Source organism: Prionailurus bengalensis, chromosome X (genome assembly GCF_016509475.1).
Source record: "Prionailurus bengalensis isolate Pbe53 chromosome X, Fcat_Pben_1.1_paternal_pri, whole genome shotgun sequence".
NCBI classification, from domain to species: domain Eukaryota; kingdom Metazoa; phylum Chordata; class Mammalia; order Carnivora; family Felidae; genus Prionailurus; species Prionailurus bengalensis.
Window position 1 is genome coordinate 113,635,547 of NC_057361.1, and position 19,050 is coordinate 113,654,596.

The 19,050-nt window shown below is 50.3% G+C and overlaps 1 protein-coding gene across 7 annotated transcripts in view; it reads right to left on the reverse strand.

The window, feature by feature from the left end:
- ARHGEF6 (Rac/Cdc42 guanine nucleotide exchange factor 6) overlaps positions 1-19,050 on the reverse strand; it is a 102,421-nt gene that overhangs the window by 74,212 nt on the left and 9,159 nt on the right. Inside the window, exon 1 of one of the 7 annotated variants that reach the window (XM_043570711.1) lies at positions 18,791-19,001. The exons of 5 other annotated variants lie outside the window; for them this stretch is intronic. The gene's annotated coding sequence lies outside the window, so the exon portion shown is untranslated. Of the gene's footprint in view, positions 1-17,482; positions 17,979-18,790; positions 19,002-19,050 lie in introns of those variants that run through there. One more of the 7 variants, XM_043570710.1, reaches the window with a different exon arrangement.

A 19,050-nucleotide genomic window follows, 5' to 3' on the forward strand; every position in this document is an offset into this window, starting at 1 on the left:
AGAGACAGCAGAGCCTAAGAGTTATGATTTCAGAGCAGTTGGAAGATTAAATATAGCCAGGAACACCCTCCACCGCACCACACCCTTCCAAACCTCAAACTGCATGCTATTAAAAATTCCGCCCCAGACTTTTCTTCCGCGCACCGAGATGGGTCCCTTACTAAAATGGAAACACTGGGAGGGAGCCTAACGCTTTCAGCTGTTAGCAGTCTTGTAGACCTTAATGGAAATGACAGGCATGAGACCAAGTTTAGAGCTGATGGTGTGGAAAACGTAAAGACATTAGCGCCCAACTTGGGAAAAAGCGAGGGAGAACGGCCGGACGACGTGGGGAGGGTAGGGGACAACGAGGAGAACTGGACTGCAGTACGGGGCCGTTTGCCTGGGAGCGATCCCAACCATTTATACACGCAAAATGGAGAGCCAATTCCCCTTTTCTGTCCGCAGAGCCCCGGGGCTTGTTAAAGGAAACGCACATTTGCACATTTACGGCGTTGGTGCTTTTCCGACGGGAAGCCGTGATGTTACTACTCCCCGTCTGCTACTCCGCGTGAGCCCGAGTCCCGGATTAGCTGAACTTGCTCTATACCATTTGGGTCCAGAAATTAGCTGGTTAGTCGCAGTTGGGTCTGTGAAGGTCGGATGAACGGCAGGATTCCTTCCCTCCATCTACCACGACTGTGATGCAGACAAGAAAGGGCGGCTTCTGGAACTACTACGAGATGCTTTCAAGGTCCCGCCTCCTGCAACGGGGGGGGGGGGGGCGGGGGGTGGGGGAGGGGGGGGCGGCGAGGTTCAAGGACAACAACGACGGACATTTACTCTACTCTGGGTAAGCAACAGGAGAGACCGAGATTAAACCTCATGAAAGATGTTTTTTTAAGTGCCGTTGACCCTTGAACAACACAGGTTTGAACTGTGCGGGTCCACTTACACGTGGGCTTTTTTCGATAAATACAGTACAGTACTGTAAAAGTGTCTGCTCTTCCTTATGAGTTTTTTTTTTTTAATGTTTATTTATTTTTGAAAGAGACCGAGAGAGAGCAGGCGGGGAAGGGGCAGAGAGGGAAGGAGACCGAGGATCCGAAGCGGGCTCTGCGCAGCAAGCACCGAGCCGGATGCGGGGCTTGAACTCATGAACCGTGAGATCAGGACCTGAGGCGAAGTCGGAGGCTCCACCGCTGAGCCACCCACGCGCCCCTCTTCCTTATCACTTGGTAACAACATTCTTAGCTTACTTCATTGTAAGAATGCAGTATATAATACATCTAACATGCAAACTGTGTGTTAATGGGCTGTTGATGTTATCAGTAAGGCTTCGGGTCAATGCACATAAGGTCAATTTACATAAGGCCCAACACGACATCAGCGGCTGAAATCAGACAAGGCATTTAATGTTTAAATGTTGCCTCGCATTTTTCCATTTCGGATATCCACAATGACCGCACAATTTCTTTTCCGTCCACTAAACACCAGGTGTTAATTCTGGACTGTTGGGCATCTGGCAGTATGAACCACGCAGACATGTAATATTTTCATGGTTTTACAAGTAGACCCTTTGGGGACAGTTTTCGCTTTCAATCTGCACGCCGTTTGATGATGTTTTCCCTAAATCGACCAGCGCAAGGAAGCACATGAGAAGAAAATCTCCAAGCCCCCCTCCCCGCCCCCCCCCCCACTCCGAGCAAGAGAGTGATGGAACCAATGCAGATACACGAGAGAGAGCTCTGGGGGACATCTGAGCCCTGTCTGCATACTTCCCACTGTCACGAGGCACTAGAAAGAAGAGGAAGAAATCTGTGGGTTTGTACCCAAAAAGAAATCCCTGCCTGCTGTCAACACAAGTTCGTTACAACCGCTACGATGACTAATTCAACTAATCGTGGCAAGGAGAAAATGTCCCACAGGACCAGACTGTCTCCGCAGGGGCTGTGCCACATTCCCGTGCTGGCCTTCTCCTTTCAAGCCCCGACCCGGTAGGCACCGGCTCACGTTTGCCGGAAGCAGGGAAGGGCTGCCCTGAGCCACTCGCTATGTGTTCATCTGGTTCCACCTTACGAGCCGCTGTCCATATTTGTGAGGTGTTGCTTGGGCGGGGGTTCAGCCCGGGGTTACAGGGCAAACCTAAACTACTCCTGGGCACCTCGCTCTAACCACCTGACATAACCAGTGACAGCTCCGGCCACGTCCTCGTTAAGAGAAGAAGCCACACCATAGAACAGGGTGTCGGAACAGGGTAACGTCTCCAATGTCATGAGGCTTCAGTACCCCTCAATCGACTTCCATTTAAAGTTAATTTAGGGGGCGCCTGGGCGGCTCAGTCGGTTGAGCGTCTGACTCTTGGTTTCGGCTCAGGTCACGATCTCACGGTTTGGGGGTTCAAGCCCCACATCCGTCAGTGCAGAACCTGCTTGGGATTCTCTCTCTCTCCCTCTCTGCCCCCCCCCCCCCCCCCGCTCATGCTCACGTGCTCTCTCTCTCTCTCTCAAAATAAAGAAATAAACTTAAAAAAAAATGAAGTTCATTTAGGGTCTGGAGTGATCCCAATAGGCTCCGTCACTCAACTGTTAAAACCTAATCAATTAAAAAGCAAGTGATTCAGTGGAACCACATGGACACAGCTTCTGTTTCGGGCCCGTTAAAAAAAAAAAAAAAAAAAAAAACAGACTCCAAATGTTTTAAGAACATTCCATCTCTCCCTTGTTCCTACTGCGTAAAATCTGAAATGCACTTAGCCCATCTTGAATCACAGCCTCCAGTTCTCACAGCTGAGCGCACTGCCTCTGTTGACCCCTGAACTTTGGAGGAAATGTCATTACGTGGTGCAACAGAGCAAAGCAAATCCGAGCTGCTTAGTCATATCTCACGGGGTGGCACTGCTCCTGGCTCTGTGAACCCGGGATGCTTCCGCACGGCTCCTCCTGAAAGCACTCACAAAGTCAGCAACAATGCCACTTTTCTGCGGCTCTGTTTCCCACGAGGGACGTGAACGACGTCTTCACCAAACCAGCACAGCGAAAGGCTCGCCGGCCCATGATCTGAATAGGGGACTCTCAGAGGCAGCACCTCGGCCGTGTCCCCAAGGTCCAGAATCTGCTCTTCAATTCTCATGGCTCTGGAGAATGGACTCACACGAACCAAGTTCGCCCAAGGCCAATGCATAACCCCAAAAGGCCAACTTGCATAGTTCTGCTAAAAGAAATAAACCATTAAGAAGATTGGATACTGCCATTTTATGGCCAGCGTATCACTCTCTCCCGAGAGAGAAATCCGCGTGATAAGCCAAATCAGAAATAGAAACTTGTTGGGTAGTACAGCATCTAAGCAGAGGGGTTCTGGGGGATCACAGGCTAATGTCACTACTACCTGTTTACAAGTGGACTTGTTCAAACTGTCATTAAAAAAAGAAAGGACCGATTTGGGGCACCTGGGTGGCTCAGTCGGTTCAGCGTCCAACTCTTGATTTGGGCTTGGGTCATGATCTCACGGTTGATAGGCTCGAATCCCGTGTCAGCCTCTGTGCTGCCTGCTTCGGGTTCTGTGTCTCCCTCTCTCTCTGCCCCTCCCCGGCTCACTCTCTGTCTCTCTCTCAAAATAAATAAAACTAAAACTGTTAAAAAATAAAAAATAAAAGACGCCCTACTTATAAATTCTGGCTCTAGCTTTGACCATCTACGTCCTTGCATCTCTGTGGATTTGTGTGGCGTCATTCTCTGGAACTAATATGGGCCTCTCGATTGCCTGGACCTTAGAGAGTTCAGAGCCAGGAAGTTCCGCTGCATAGAGCTCCCGGGACAGGAGCGAAGACCTGAGTGCGACCCCCTCGTTGCTCACGTCTCGTCACAACATCACCAAACCCTGATGGCCGCTTCAGAATCGCCAACACCTCATGGCCTCCGATCTTCCTTGTTAGCACTCCTCCAGGGGGAAAGACCCTTTTGCTCCCCAACAGGGAGTTATCATCAATCGACGACTAAGTGTTCGGGAAGGAGGGGGATGACTGAGGAATGATCTAGGCATCTTGGCCGGGATGGTCACAGGATTAAGAAGAGAAAGAGACAATAAAGGGCTTTGGATAATTGCCCCAAGAAGAGAGTAGGCATCAGCGGAAGGGAAAGATGAAATCTCTCTTGTTAACAGGGCTTGCCAAGCCGAGGACAGGAAGCAGGGCGCCCAGAACCAGCTGCTGTTCAGCCAGACGCCATCGCGGCCCGCCCCGCCACCCCTCCTGCACTCCCGTCACCAGAGCCTTTGCAGGAGCCGCACTGGCTGCCGCTTCTGAGGGGCGGGGCGGACGGGTGATTCCTCAGCTGCTAGAAGCATCTGGGTGCCAGACCTGGGGGTGTCCTCCCCAAGCTCCTCACCCCCACCCCTCCAGAGAAGGGGACTTACTTCCTAGCGTTCCAAATTGGAATGCGGAACACATTTTCCCAGAGACACAGGGTGAATTCTATAGTTCGGCTGCACTTATTAAACAGGCTGTTGTGGGCCGGCCAGAAAAAATAATCCCTGCGTAGAACCTGGTTTCTAGGGGGAAAAAAAATGTCTTCCGGGTTCCTAACAATAACTTGCAAATCAACCTTCGGAAAAGAGCCCACTTTACGGTGAAGAATGCCTGGACGTGTGGTCCCAGACGAGCGTCCACATCCTTCATACTTTCTCCTTGTCCTCGCACGTCAAGGATGAACGATGACTCTAGACACCCCGAGCACTATACCTGTTTCCACGCTGCCCGTAACGAGAGAATCGAGGGATACAACAGGAAGGTGAGAATAGCCTCAGAAAGTCTAACGGTCGACCAGTCCTGGCTGTTCAGCGGGCCAGGCAGTTGAGGAGGAGACGCACATGTGAAGACAGGGCTTCTGCAGCCCCAGCTGGCCTAGGAGTCCGCTCGGGTTCAGGGTGGGAGCCCTGCAGCCCAGCAGAATCAACGGCTTCACCACGAGTCCCAGGCACCGGAGACACTGGAGTCAGATGCACCCCACACAGAGATTAGGCAGGGAGGAGCACCGCGGAGAAAGGAACCATGGTGCGGTGGCTTTACACGCCCTGGCCTGCTCATCCGCTGCCTTCCCCCAAAGTCCCACATCCGCTTACCCTCGGGCTTCCGTCTTCTGAACTGCCACAGCCTTCCGGTCCGTACGGACGCTGTACAGTTCAGCCCTTAACCATCTACTGCTGTAACATTCTGTTTATTCGGTAGGCGTTAAGATCAGGTCTGCGTTTCCAACTAGAAGGCGGGCTCTTGGGAGTCCAAACTGCCCCACAGACGCGGCCCGGTATCCAACGCATGTGAGACGCTCGATAAGGGATCATTCATCGGCCGATCGACAGGGAGTGCTGGCAGAGACACTTAAACACAAACGATGCCTCGAATGTGAGCCCCATGAAGCCAGGGCTTAAAAAAACGTTTTCACTTCTGTATCCTCGGGGTCTAGAAGAGTGCCTGTCACGCAGCAGGCGCTTAATACGTATTTGATGAATTCACAAGGGTTGAGAAGCTCTTGCCAATGGATGATTAATCCTAACTGAAGAAACAGCATTGCCAATATTACGGTAAAGTTAAAAAAAAAAGCATACGATTAAATATAAAAAGTCAGGGGGCACCGAGGGGGACTCAGTCGGTTAAGCGTCCGACTTCGGCTCAGGTCACGATCTCACGGTTCGTGGGTTCGAGCCCCGTGTCGGGCTCTGTGCTGACAGCTCGGAGCCGGGAGCCTGCTTCGGATTCTGTGTCTCCCTCTCTCTCTACACCACCCTGTCTCTCTCTGCGGCTCAAAAATGTATAAACGTTAACAAATTAAAAAAAAAAAAAAAGACAGATGATTGTATTGAGGAGGGCACCTTTTGGGATGAGCACTGGGTGTTGTATGGAAACCAATTTGACAATAAATTTCATATATTGAAAAAAATAAAAAGATGATTAAGGAAGAAAAACTCAACTCCCACGTGACTTGCCAGGAAACACCTATCGGCTAAAATAACATACACCCGTATCTGTCTGCAAAATTAAGCCCTGCGACTGTGAGGTGACCTACGTACTTCAAATTCCATGCTTGTGGATTTCACTGAGTTTCTGTGCCCAGTCTGGGCAGAGTCTGCAATGGCTGGCCTGTCCCAGTACCGGTGCCTTTTGGTCTCCCCACAAAGCACCAGGACCTACGAATCAGACAGCAGGGAAGCACCAAAGAGCTGAGGGGTTTTACCGCTTTGCCAGCCGTTGGCTCTATCGTTTGAACTGCTTCATTGTCAATGGCTTAAATGACAAACACCATAAGCCACACTCACCTGTTTCACACCTCGCTCTAAAACGGGCTCTGCCGAAGGAACTCAGGAGAAGCAAGAAGGGGTGACAGATTGAAAGCCTCCGATCCACACGCCCTAAGACCCCCTTCCACCAGCTCATCAGGGTAGGAAGGATGTTGTGCCAAAGAGATTAGCGTCTTCTTCATTGAGAGATCACCCTCCACAACATCCTTGGCAAAGACTTTTGGCACCCCCCGCTCACGGCCACATGCGAGTCACATTTTCAAAAGTAGCTCCTTTCCAGAGATGCCCCATCAATGCCCTAACAGACGTCAATCAGTTCATTTTCCTCCACCCGATCCCAAGCAAGATGTCCACGTGGGATACAATCCACACACGGCAAGGTGGGTGTTTGCGAGCTCTCATAGCAGTCACATGATGCGATGGTGCTTTCCACGAACACCCAGGTCTCAGCCTGACGGAACCCCGCCTGCAAGTGCCATTTCATCTCAAGCCCGTCATTTCTCACCGTGGTCTTCTCGTTTGCCCCAGAATTCTTCACGTTCTTCACCGTGCCTCTCTGTGACAGGTGCACGTCTCCTGATGGAAAACTTCCCTCACCCATTTGGTTTTCTTTTTAGTTTATTCATTTTGAGAGAGAGAGAGAGAGAGAGAGAGAGCAAGTGACCCGCTATTTCAAGACCTGAGTCAAAGTCGGACGCTGAACTGACTGAGCCACCCAGGCGCCCCTCCTCAACCATTTGAATCCCCCTTGTCCTTTGGGGCCCGAACAACATCACTCCCCTCCACAGGGTCTGCCCCAAATGCGACACCTCAGGCTACAATGGGCTGCTTCTTCTGAACTCTGTATTATGTTCTAGACCTTGGAATCACTACGCTGGATACCTCGGCATACACTGCAATCTGCTGTTAAATGCGGCGAGTTCCCACAATGCCAGGCATAGCACCCACCCTAGAGACAGTGAACGAGTACTTGCTGATCATTAGTCTTTGCTTTTCCACCTAAAAGCTAAACAGGTATTTCTTCCACCAGAAACACCTGCCCTTTTGGTATGCCTTCCCCCGAAGGAAAGACAGAGAAAAGGTGTTTTGTTTTGTTTTGTTTTTCCTGGCAGAACTTGATAAATCGGGGCTTATTTATTTTCCATCGCTTGGTAAAACAGATTCTTCTCCTTGAAGACGGTGATTCAGAGAAGGGAAGAACGTTGAAGGAAGCGAAGGTACCGCCTGGGATCACATTCGAGGATCAAAGTTACCGAGTCCTAATGCATGCAAGCGTCACGCCTTGAAAACCCGATGAAATCAAGAGAGTTTGGGTAACGGAAGAAATAAGAGGTGAGGGGCGCCTGGGTGGCGCAGTCGGTTGAGCGTCCGACTTCAGCCAGGTCACGATCTTGCGGTCCGTGAGTTCGAGCCCCGCGTCGGGCTCTGGGCTGATGGCTCAGAGCCTGGAGCCAGCTTCCGATTCTGTGTCTCCCTCTCTCTCTGCCCCTCCCCCGTTCATGCTCTATCTCTCTCTGTCCCAAAAATAAATAAACATTGAAAAAAAATTTTTTTTTTAAATAAAAAATAAATAAAAAAAAAAAGAAATAAGAGGTGAGCGGAGGACTGGAAAAGCAGAAAAGGTCTTCCCTTCGACATGATGGGACCTAACTCGCCTACCATTAACTGTCTTTTCTTTTTTTCTTTTTAATTTTTGAAAACCACGAAACAGGTAGTCCAGCTTGGCAGAAAGAAGTTGAGTAGGTACTGTATTCGAAGAGACTCAGCTTTCTCCTTACCCTTCCTTACACTCACCAAAGACTCATTTCTCCGAATAAAAGTCAACTCCTGAAATTTTACATACAGACTCTTAGATACACAAGCTATCTAAAACAAACTTTAAAAACACGCATCCTTGGGGCGCCTGGGTGGCTCAGTTAGTTGAGCCTCCGACTTTGGCTCAGGTCACGATCTCACTGTCTGTGGGTTTGAGCCCCGCATCGGGCTCTGTGCTGACAGCTCAGAGCCTGGAGCCTGCTTCGGATTCTGTGTCTCCCTCTCTCTCTGACCCTTCCCCGTTCATGCTCTGTCTCTCTCTGTCTCCAAAATAAATAAACATTAAAAAAAACAAAAAATTAAAAAAATAAAATAAAATAAAAAATAAAAACACGCATCCGGCCATTCTCCATTGGACAAAGACTTACTGAGCCCCTGGGAGACGCCAGGCACTAAGAGAGACATTTGTTATAGGATGAAAACAAAACGGATAGTATGTAAAATGTAGCAAATAAAGAAGCCACCCATGCATGGGCTCACCAACCACGAAAGCATGGTTTTCCATCCTGTTGTCTTTCCTGAAAAGTCATTTTTCGATCCCAAATCAAGATTTTCCCCAATCCATAACACATTCCCAAACATCAGCATGTCTTCAAGGAATGCTATCACAACACTTGTGCCCCCAAAGAAGTGGTTACATTTCTTTTGTTGGTAAAATACGGGCTGGCAGACGCTTGTCACAAATTATTGGTAAATGTCCTGTTTGCTGGAGACCTAGCCATGAACAATAGACGAAGGGGCACCTGTGTGGCTCAGTCAGTTAAACGTCCGCCTTGGGTTCAGGTCACGATCTCCCGGTCCGTGAGTTTGAGCCCCGCGTCGGGCTCTGTGCTGACAGCTCGGAGCCTGGAGCCTGCTTTGGATTCTGGGTCTCCCTCTCTCTCTGCCCCTTTCCCGCTCACGCTCTGTCTCTCTCTCTCTCTCTCTCAAAAATAAATAAACATTTTTAAAAAATAGACGAATTACAAGATGAAATGTTCAGGCCTGCTTCCCAGGCTGGGCTCTTCATAAAAGATGCTAAGAGCTTAACGCCTTAAACATGCCTTGTAAAATGATGTCCGCACTTCCAAGGGTAGAGAAACGTGTCTGCTATTGTCCAGGGTGAGACGAGCCCTTAATAACCGTGTCACTCACTGCTTTGCAAAGTGCTGTTTCCACCTTTCCCTTAATTTAATCCTTCCTTTTCCCTGTTGCCCTTTTCAATCCCTCAACTGATACGGCTGATCTCTGTAATAATATTCAAGTTCCCAAGAAAGCATAAAGCTGGGATTTGACTCTATTTGTCTAAGCAGAACTTAATTAGGAAGGTAGATCTTCTGCCAGAAGGCAAATACAAATGATGGGTGGCTCTATGTTCTCTCGGATGAACCAGCTCTCTGAACCCACACACCCCTCTGGGCGGTGGGGTCCAGTCCGCCGGGGTCTGCCTGAGCCCGGAGCTAAGCAGACAGATGTCTGGCGCCCTAAGTCTTTCTTCCAGATGAAATGCAGATATGAAGCAGCTTCTGAACCGGGTGGACATCTATCCCCTCTAAAAAGTGGGTAAGCAGAGGCCCTGAAAAACTAGCAAGTGCCCTGACCCTTCTTCATTTGCAATTCAAAGGCCAGACGTTGTGCCTCTTTTATGTAGGAACTCCAAAGTCATCACCCCTCACACTGATCCCTGGGGGCTCCGGCTCCGGGATAACATATGACCAGATTAGGAGGGGGCTGGAGTAGGGGATAGTTGGCCTACATTGTGTGGTTTTAGTAAAGAGCTATATTGTGCTCTGTTGCCCCCCGAAACGGCCTGGATTAGAATCAACGTTAAAACCAAATTAGAGGGGCGCCTGGGCGGCTCAGTCGGTTGAGTGTCCGACTCTTGATTTTGGCTCAACTCATGATTCCAGGGTGTGGGCTCAAGGCCTTCCCCTCCACAGGGTCTCAGCGTGAAGCCTGCTTGAGATTCTCTCTCTCTCTCTCTCTCTCTCTCTCTCTCTCTCTCTTTCTCGCTCTCTCCCTCTGCCCCTCCCCTACTTGTACTCTCTCTCTCTTTCTAAAATAAAAAAAAATTTTTTTTTAATTTGAGTGAGATTTAAAACAAGATAACTTGTATATCTCCCATCAGAAAGATCCAATTGATCAAATTTTCTAACAAAACACATTCCTTTTGGTATTATCAATATATATTCAACCCAGGGGCGCCTGGGTGGCTCAGTCGGCCGAGCATCGGACCTCGGCTCAGGTCATGATCTCACAGCTGGAGTTCAAGCCCCGCATCGGGCTCTGTGCTGACAGCTCAGAGCCTGGAGCCTGCTTTGGATACTGTCTCCCTCTCTCTCTGCCCCTCTCCCACTCATGCCATGTCTCTGTCTCTCAAAAATAAACATTTAAAAAATATATTTTTTAAATATATATATTCAACCCAATTCAGAAATGACATGCTTCCTTTTTAAGTACTGCCTACCGCAGTTTTTTGTATAGAGGCAATTGGTTTTGATTTCCCCCCTCAACTATGCCCAATTCGGCAGCTTTATTACTTATTTCCCAGGGGCAAGGGAAAATGTTTTTGGTCAGTCGTCACCAAACATAGAAAGCCATTTGTCAAATTGTTTAACTAAAACAACAAGCAAAAAACAAAAACAAAACAAGCATCTTGCTCTGGAGTGTATTTTTATTTTTTTAAACCTTTTTAAAAATTATTATATTTTATTTTATTTTATTTTTGAGACAGAGAGAGAGCAGGAGCAGGGGAGGGGCAGAGAGAGAGGGGGAGACACGGAATCCGAAGCAGGCTCCAGGCTCCGAGCTGTCGACACGGAGCCCGACGCGGGGCTCGAACTCATAGACTGTGAGATCAGGACCTGAGCTGAAGTCGGACGCTTAACCGACTGAGCCACCCGGGCGCCCCTGGAGTGTATTTTTAAGTTTCAAGCTACTATAATTAAGAAATGAATATGTGGGGGCGCCTGGGTGGCGCAGTCGGTTAAGCGTCCGACTTCAGCCAGGTCACGATCTCGCGGTCCGTGAGTTCGAGCCCCGCATCGGGCTCTGGGCTGATGGCTCAGAGCCTGGAGCCTGTTTCCGATTCTGTGTCTCCCTCTCTCTCTGCCCCTCCCCCGTTCATGCTCTGTCTCTCTCTGTCCCAAAAATAAATAAAAAACGTTGAAAAAAAAATTAAAAAAAAAAAAAAAGAAATGAATATGTGGGTCTTAAAAGACACAAAAGTTAAACTATCTCCTCCAGGTAATCAATGCGAGAAACTGAAAATATTCCTTTTTCACATTCTTCTAGCTCATGCCTAGACTAGAAAAGAGTGAAAAGCATTCCTGATTTTTCGATTCCAAGAGGAATCCGTCCAAACGGTTTCTATTCCTCGCACACAAAATGGCAGCTGAGGAAGTTCCTGTGGTCAACAACTGAATAATTCGTAGTCTCTGAAGAATTCGGTGGTTTTGTCTTCTCCAGGTCCTCCTTGGAATGAGAGCCCCACACACATTTCTAGTCCTGAGTTCTTACAAAGGAAACCATATACGAATTGTCTTCAGCAGTTAAAACTTGGCCACGCTAAGCATCGAGAACAACAGTAAGACAACCAGCCAGAGACCTTAATGTGAACTTTCATAACCAGTTCATAAAACTCTTAAGATTGCACATAAATTGACAGAAATGACAGTTAATGTTTCCAACCTCTGCTCCGGGGACATCACTGAGCCACGATATCACAGAAATTTCAACCGCCTTCATGTAGCCTTCCGAATAAAATACGTAAACAAATTAAATAGGACATAGGAATAATTTTAAACACACTTCAACACACTCTCATCTAAATTCAAATTGTTTTCTGTGATGTGAGGCACAGAGAATTTCAAGTACAAGTGAAAAGAAGAAGCACTTCAATTAGTGAATGAACGATATTAATAACGGTCAAAGGACTGACGTCTGCTGGTAAAGACAAGGAGGGCTGCCACTATTCATCCAAAGTTTCCAGAAAATGCTCAACTTTGTTTTGCCTTCAGAAGAGGGCTGTTAAGTATTAGAAAATATGTGGAGATTTTACCATCAACTTTACTTTTAAAAAATGTTCTTTTCCAGGGGCGTCTGGCTGGTTCAGTCAGTTAAGCATCTGACTTTTGGTTTGGGCTCAGGTCAGAATCTTGCAGTTTGTGGGTTGGAGCCCCACATCGTGCTCTGTGCTGACAGTGCAGAGCCTGCTTGGTACTCTCTCTCTCTCTCCCTTCTCTCTCCCTCTCTCAAGATAAATTAAAAAAAAACCTTTAGAACAGATTTTTTCCCCAAAATCACGCAATCTCTGTCCAATAAATCATGGAACGAAGGAACAAGATGGCTGGATTTTGTTTTCCTGTTTTAAGGTTCCTCCCTGTTTAAATTCTCAAAGTAACTGGTGTAAAAGCTCAGAAATCTGGGAGAAGCTATCATTTTACAGAGGCCACAGTCTACCCCTGCCTGTGTCCCAGTTGGGTTTTTTGTTTGTTTGTTTTTAAGTTTATTTATTTTGAGAGAGAGAGAGAGAGAGAGAGAGAGACAGCATGAGCAGGGAAGGGGCAGAGAGAGAGAGAGAGGGAGAGAGACAATCCCAAAAAAGTTCCACAATGTCAGCGCAGAGCCCATCGCGGGGTTTGATACCAAGAACTGTGAGATCGTAACCTGAGCTGAAATCGAGATTCGGAAGCTTAACCGACTGAGCCACCCGGGCGCCCCTGTATCCAAGTTGTTTTTAATGTTAAGATTTCAGAAGAAGATCTTCTCTCTAAAGCATGACTCACTTCTTAATGGACTTTGCTTAACACAGCTAAAGACTTAAGCAAAATTTTTTTGTTTTTTGATAACGCGATGTTATCATTTGCAAATAATCGTCTACTGGGGGGGGGGGGTGCCTGACCCCACGCCAAAAGGCCCCGGGTGGTTATGTATTTGGGGGTCTGCTCTTTTTAGAGTTTTCCTGGCTCCTTCCCTGACGCACTGTTGACTTCATTGCCTCCATGTGGTACATGGACGTGAACTCTCTCTACCCCTGCCGGTACGTCTAGTCCCCAGCAGCACCACCCCCCTTCTCCCTTTATCACGACCTTCTATCCAGATGCTGTTCCCCAGTTTACAAAGTGCTTCCACAAACCTTATCTCATCTAATCTAATTTTCTATTTCTAATCCGTTTAGGGATGAGCAACCAGATGACCCATAATGCCAACGAGCTCAGTTAGATAAGTAAAAGTCATCAGGCTCCGAGTGAGATCCTGAAGCAGTCTCCCAGGAATAGAGTGCATAAGCCTTAAGGCAACGATGCGGTATCTCTCTGCAGCCCAGACTTTCCCTCACCGTTCAGTCATTCTACTGATCACTCACTTCATAAACAGTTCCTGAGTACCTGCTACGTGTACCTGTTAAACTGAGGGCTGGGATTATAAGAAGGATCAAACCCAGGTTCCTGCCTTCGAGCAGCACCAAGACTAGGAGAGAGATCAACGTGTCCGCAGTTCCCCATAGTGAGAATGGCCCATCAGCATTAAGACAGCTTGGCCCAGGGGCGCCTGGGTGGCTCAGTCCGTTAAGCATCTGACTCTTGGTTTCAGCTCAGGCCGTGATCTCACAGCGGGTGAGTTCGAGCCCCAGCTCGGGTTCCGAGCTGTCAGGGCAGAGCCTGCTTGCGATTCTCTGTCTCCCTCTCCCTCTCCCTCTCTCTCTCTCTCTTCCCCTCACCCATTCGCGCTCTTCTCTCTGTCAAATAAATAAACATTTGTTTGAGTTAAAAAAAACAGATAGCTTGGCACAAAGGATTACGAGAACGGGAATGATAGTTCCCCAATCCGGCAGAGAAGATTTTCCAGAAGCTCTCAAGCTGCGGAAGAAGCTTGGCATGTCTTTCTTTACGGTTCTCGGCTGGGTGACGGACCCTGGAGGTTGCTAGACTGCTGAACTCTAGACACACCACGGAAATGCTCCTCAAATCTGGCTGCACATTGGAACGACTGGGGGGACCTCTCGAAACACAATAATTACAAGACACGGTGCCTTTGGGAAACTGTCGGGCGGTACCTACCTACTCAAGCTGAACATATACCTACCCGATGACCCAGCTGTGCCATCCGTAGGTACAAACCCCACAGAAACGCGTACCAGAAGACATGCCCGAGGCCAGCACTGTCACAGCAACCAAAACCTGGAAGCCACCCAGATGTCCATCAACAGGTGAACGGATAAACCAACCATGGGACGTCCACATGATGGGACAGTACCAGCAATGAAAAGAACGAGCCACTAGTATCCGTAACGTGGGTGACTTGTACAAATGTTACCCTGGGTGAAAGAAACCTTATATAAACGAGTACACGCTGTATAATTCCACTCATATAATGTGCCAAAGCAGAAAAAAAAAAAATGTATCTATTGTCTTAGAAGTCAGGGCCGTGGGGCCCACTGGTGAGGGGTGGTGACTGGGAAGGGGCACTGAAGGTGGTTTCTGGGTGCTGATAATGTTGTGGTTTTTTTTTTAATTTTTTATGTTTATTTATTTTCGAGAGAGAGAGTCAGAAGGTGAGTGGGGGGAGGGGCAGAGAGAGAGGGGGACACTGAATCCGAAGCAGGCTCCAGGCTCCGAGCTGTCAGCACAGAGCCCCGAGGTGGGGCTCGAACCCACGGACTGCGAGATCATGATGTGAGCTGAAGTCGGACACCTAACCCACTGAGCCACCCAGGCGCCCCAATGCTGTGTTTCTTAAGTGGTGTGCTGATTATACGGATGTGTTCAATTCGTAAAGATTCGTCAAACTGTATACTTAGGATTTGTGCGGTTTCCTGAACTCATGGAATATTTCAATACCAAATGTATTTAAACGTTAAAAAAAAAAAGAAGAAGAAATACCTAGGCCTGGGCCTCACCGCAGGCCAATTAACCTCAGCGGGGGGGTTGAGGGGACCACAATGTCTGTATTTTGCAGAAGCATCCAGGTGGCTCCGATGTCCGGCCATATCTGAAAGCTAAGCGGCTTGGTGTTCCTATATTTATCAATAGCTCCTTTGTGGGGACAGCCTGGCACATGGCAAAGGGAATGAGCCCTGGAGTAAGGCCCATCAGCAGCGCCGTTCTGATTGGCGCATTTGCCCGGATCATCCCCAAACCTCAGTTTCCTCCACTGTGTAATGGGCACAACACCACCTCCCTGCCAGGACTGTCGGGAGGATTAAACAAGGCAATATGCCTAAAGTACCTAGCACAGTACCTAGAACACAGTCGGTGCTTGAGAAGCGGTAGGCACTCCACTCCTTTGCATCTTAAGTTCCTAAGCACGGTGATGAGCGGGCTGCTGTAAAGGAACCAAATTCGCGCTCTCCAATTTCTCCTCCTGAATGAGTTTCTTTGTAAAGACTGAAGTAATAGTACACTTGGACTGATGATGTCAAACCAATATCGGACATTTCCGGGCCCTGGTTTGCTGAGTCTATTCAGCACCTGCTGTCCCCAAAGATGCATGGGGAGGACAAAGACAGCAGATACATACAACAACCACAGACCCTCCTTTGGAAAGCTTTACTCCTGTCCTCACCCTTAAGCACAGCGCCAGCCCTGTGCGAGCAAAGACAAGGCCAAGATGTGAGTTGGCAGAAAGAATCGAAAAAATGAGTAGCTCCGAAGACATACCATCCATGAAATGTGCCAAATGAAACACTTTTGTATAAGAGTGTTTTAGGGGTGCCTGGGTGGCTCAGTCAGTTAAGCATCTGACTCTTGGTTTCGGCTCAGGTCATGATCTCACGGTTCATGGGTTCGAGCCCCGCATCAGGCTCTGCGCTGCCAGCACGGAGCCTGCCTGAGATTCTCTCTCTCTCTCTCTCTCTCTCTCTCTCTCTCTCTCGCTGCCCCTCTTCTGCTCTCTCTGCCTCTCAAAATAAATAAACTTAAAAAAATTTTTTTCAGCTTTAAAATGTCCTCTATTAATAAAAACAAACCAAACAAACTCCTGGGTAGAGAGCAGAAGATCTATATTGGAGCTTTAACGCTACCACGGGTAAGCTGTCTGTATGACTTCGGTGAACTAACTTTTCCGTTTCTCCGGCAAATGAAAAGTAATGCCACCTCTCCTACACGCTTCTACAAGGGCACGGCAAGTTTCAGATAAGGTTAAGTACAAGACATTCTGAAAAATTAAGCAGCAAAGAAACCCAAGCTGAGAATCCAAGCTGCAAATTTCACTTTGTTCCAAACTCCAATCACCAACCACCACCACCCCCGGAGACTGAGAACTCTCTGATATGAACTGCTCCAAGCACACACCCAGAGCCTGGAGCCGGCTTATGTAAGAGTGAACTGCGGTACCGCCTGGCATGTAGCATAATACTTTGCTTCAGAGAAATCCTTGGAAATGCCTCAGCTGAAGTACAAGGGCAGGCCCTGGCCTTACGTTTTGGAGAGAGGTGCCCTCAGTCACAGAACACCAGGACCGTGGCTGGAGCAAATGATGTCATCCCAGCTCCCCTTACCGTGGTCAATGTCAAAATTAAGATAGGAAGTTCAAGGACAAATTGTGGGCTTTCCAGGCAAATAGAAGTTAGAAAGGCAGTTTGCACCTTAGGATCTTGCAGTTTAAAACTGTTAATACTTTGCAGAACCTCAACCGAAATCTACCCGTTTCGGTGATGGTTTTTAGGTTATATAAAGCTTTTTATTCACAAAAAGCTGAGTAGCCGCATAGACAAATATATTCCCGTATTCTATTTTTATTCCCGCTACACGTTAGGAAAAGAAAAACAAATCATGTGAGTCACCCCTATAGCCCCAAACAATAACAAACCAAGAAATGAAAACAAGGTTTTTGAAGAGACAGAGATAAACTTGAGGGCTCTCCACTCGAGAGCTAAGAAACGAAATAGCTCAAATACCTGTTGGGTTCCTAAATGACTGGAAAATGAAAACTCGAAATTAACTACGGGCACGTTGGTACACCTTGTAGAGTACAGCCACAAACCCTTCCTGCGACAGACCTGTGTACTCGACGCCAAAGATATCCCCAAACGTGCGGATGCCCGGGACTGAGGGGGTGGGGAGGGGGTAGGCATCAAATTAGTATCGAAAATAGTGCTGTTGACTCCCGCCCTGGTTGGGGGCGGGGGGGGGGGGCGGAGAAGGACTCCCGTCCGCTGCAAACCCGGCGGCCAGGGCCGGACAACTCGCCCCTAAGTTTGGCGCGTCCTCGCTCCGCGCCCTCGGCCCCCCGCCCCCCACTCCCGGCCCCGGGGATCCCAGGGCACCACCAGGCCCTGGCCCAGCACCGACCCCGCGGCCGGGGCTGCGAGCCACGGCAGGGGGAGGAAGGGCGGCTCCTCTGCAACCCCGGTCCTGCGGCACCACCCCGGCCCTCGCGCTCTCCCCTTCCCCTGACCCCTAGCCCCCAGGCAGGTCACCTGGCTCGGTCGCTGCCCGCTGCTCCTCCCGCTGCTCGCTCGCTCGCTCCGGCCGCGCCACCGCCGCCGCCGCCGCCGCCGCCTCCTGGAAGCGGCTCGCCCTCGCGAGTCACGGGGCCGGCGAGCGGGCGGGCGAGCCCGTGCCAAGGCTGCGGGAACCGCACGCCCCGGCCGGAGCTGGGACCCTGCGCTGAGCGCGGCCGCCACCCGGGCGAAACTGGAGAGCTGGGGCTCGACTCGCCCGGGCGGGGAGGGGCGGCTGCAACTTTGCTCCCGAACGCGGGCGAGGAGGGGGCGCCCGTCTCCAAACTCCGTGCCGCGCCCGCCACCTCTCCAGCCGAAGGATTTTCTTTATGCCTTTTTTTTTTTTTTTTTTTTTTAAGATCTAAAGGGAAGCCAGATTCTCGCCCTCAAGTTCTTGCTTCCAGGGCCGTGAGGCTCGGCGGGCGGAGGAGCGCGGCGCCGAGCGGGGTGCGGGAGACGCTCCCGCCGGGTGCGCTGGCGGCGAGCCGTGCCGGGGCGCGCGGGGCGGCGGGGCGGCGGGGCGGGCGGGAGCGGCTTCCCGGGGACCCCGCTCGGCCGCCGCGCGCTGGCCCCTCCGGCCCGGAGCCGGAGCCGGGCAGGGAGAGCGGCCTGGAGGGACCGGGCCGGCGGCGGGGAAGCGGTGACCCGGACCTGGATCGCCGAAGTAGGAACTGGAAGTGACAGCGGCAGGGCAGAGCAGCAGCAGCAGCCGCCGCCGCCGCCGCCGCCGCCCGGGTAGCCGTGGCAGCGGCAGAAGCCGCGGCGAAGCGGCGGCAGCATGCGCAGTGTGGCCGCCGCCTGCTCCGGCCGAGCCCGGGGCCCGCTGGCGCCCGGCCTGCCGCGGGCCACCGCCGGGGCCTCGGGCGGGAGTCCCGGCCTCCCGGACGCGCCCTTCCCGGTGGCCTTGCTTCCTCCTGCACCCCCGGACCCGACCAGGAACCCCCCACCCCCACCCCCCAGCGCCGTGCGGAGCCGCTGAGACCGCCAGAAAGGAAGCGCTCTCCGGCGGCCCTCGGCATCCGTCCCTTCCCCAACTCTCCTGGATGCCCTTCCCGGGCTCTCTGACAACAGGACCCAAGTCGAATGGTCCCTCCGGGAGAGCCTCACCACGTTCGTGGGGGGGGGGGGGGGGAGTATTTACCGCCTTCCTCGAAGTCTTTTTACAGAAAGACAATGCAGTCGGTAAAAGATGAGGCTGGCCAGAGCCCTGTCAGTTCCTGTAACTCATGGAAATTCCATTAGGAGTGTCAGATTTGCTCAACAGACCAAAAAAGAAAAACTTACCAAAATCCTCCTTAGTCTTCCCACTGGCACAAACTGAGCAGCTAAATATACAAAGCTTTGCCGGGCAGAAACTCCTGGAATTGGGCCAGTCAAAAACAGAGTGTCCAACAGTTAGACGTTACCAGTCCCTACTCTAGTCTCCTCTTTCACAGATGAGTCAACCGAGGCCTAGGGGAGGGGACTCTGACTTCACAGCGGTGGCAGACTGGGGCTTGAGGGAGGGTCTGATACCCATTACAGCTATTGGTTAGTCGCGTGAC